This window comes from Seriola lalandi, unplaced genomic scaffold (assembly GCF_002814215.2).
Source record: "Seriola lalandi dorsalis isolate HSWRI2012SDOR001 ecotype SW California unplaced genomic scaffold, Sedor1 jcf7180001973780, whole genome shotgun sequence".
Classification (NCBI taxonomy): Eukaryota; Metazoa; Chordata; class Actinopteri; order Carangiformes; family Carangidae; genus Seriola; species Seriola lalandi.
In genome coordinates this window covers 1-1,323 of record NW_019444446.1, presented here as the reverse complement: position 1 = coordinate 1,323, position 1,323 = coordinate 1, and the positions used below count along the sequence as shown (strand labels likewise).

At 44.7% G+C, this 1,323-nt stretch overlaps 1 long non-coding RNA gene across 2 annotated transcripts; it reads right to left on the bottom strand.

Annotated features, from left to right (window-relative positions):
• Positions 1-238: 238 nt before the first annotated feature.
• Positions 239-973, bottom strand: LOC147820283 (uncharacterized). 2 transcript variants are annotated; one of them, XR_015437028.1, is made up of 3 exons: positions 835-973; positions 567-741; positions 239-386 (listed from the first exon to the last, which is right to left on the bottom strand). It is a non-coding gene; the product is annotated as an uncharacterized LOC147820283 (long non-coding RNA). The 2 variants fall into 2 exon arrangements; XR_015437029.1 differs by having other exon boundaries at positions 567-744; positions 835-929.
• Between the last annotated feature and the right edge of the window lie 350 nt (positions 974-1,323).

The following is a 1,323-nucleotide window of genomic DNA, read 5'->3' as shown; positions in this document are numbered from 1 at the left end:
GCCATATCTGAATGAATGAATGAATCCCTCCCCTAATAATGTATGAACAGCACATGGAGACAAGTCTGGTCGGAAAATGTCCCCCAGTATAAACTGATAAAATGTTAACTCCAAAGAAGAAGTAAGCGCCGTTTTCATCTCTCAAGAGACTGAGACAAGGACTGAAAAACAGCAGTAATATTAGAACAAAAAAACAAAAACAACAACAAAAAAAACTATGGGGAAAGTAGTACCTGGTTTTGTTGGAGTAGAGAAGGAGCCAAAGCCCTGGGATGCGACACTCCCTCCTCCAGTGCTAAAGGTCCCACTAGGTTTCTGCTCACCAAAGGATGCCTGTCCAAAACCAAAGGTCTTGGCACCACTATTCCCAAACAGACTGTTGCTACCTACAGGAGAAATAGGGAAATAAATGTAACATTCAAGGCCGGTAAAATGAGGGTTTGTTTCCAGTATTTTTGCTTAATGATTTCCATTTGGTTTCCAGTATGCTAACACTGAGGATAGAGAAAAGAAAAATAAAACATATACCAGCAAACTGCATTTTTTTATAGATTGTGTTGGCCTACCTGTCTGAGCAGACTGCCCAAACCCTCCAGTAGAGGCTGCGGTGCCAAATGGGTTCTTGTTGGCAGCCTCCTCTGTTGGTTTGCCTCCAAGGCCACTGAAGAATCCTCCAGCAGCTGATGAGCCTGCTGTATTGGCTGAACTTGAACCAAACAGACTCCCACCAGTCGATGGCTGCTGCTGGGAGACAATTATTAGTCATACGATGTGTCCAGAATGGGCAACATTTTGAATTTGAAGAGAAAACTATAAACTAATCATGGATTATACCTGTCCAAACACGCTCCCACCGCTGGATTGTTGGCCGAACACAGGGGTGGCAGAAGAGCAACCAAAACCTGGAATAAAAAGGAAAAGAAAAACAGTCAAGATTGAGGTATTCTCTATGAATGGCTGATGATGCCATACACATTTTCTAGTCATCACCATGCACCCTTCTTTCCCCAGTGTCATGAACATAAAGAGCTGACGCCAACACCCCCCCTGCAGAGCCTGTAGACATCAGCTGTGTGTAACTGCAGAGCTGATACATTAATATCAGCTGTCCACAGACACACAGACATTCCTATGCTGAGAATTTAGAGAATCTCTGGGAAAGGGACAACTCCCCTCATGCCACCCCTCCTGACTCAGACCCCACCACCCCAAATCTAACAGCCATTGCCACACCACCAACCCACTCAGGCTGGCAGTAAACTACAGACAAAATAGGGTGTCAAGTGTCACATTTGGCTTCAATCACCACAACATGTGCAGGTC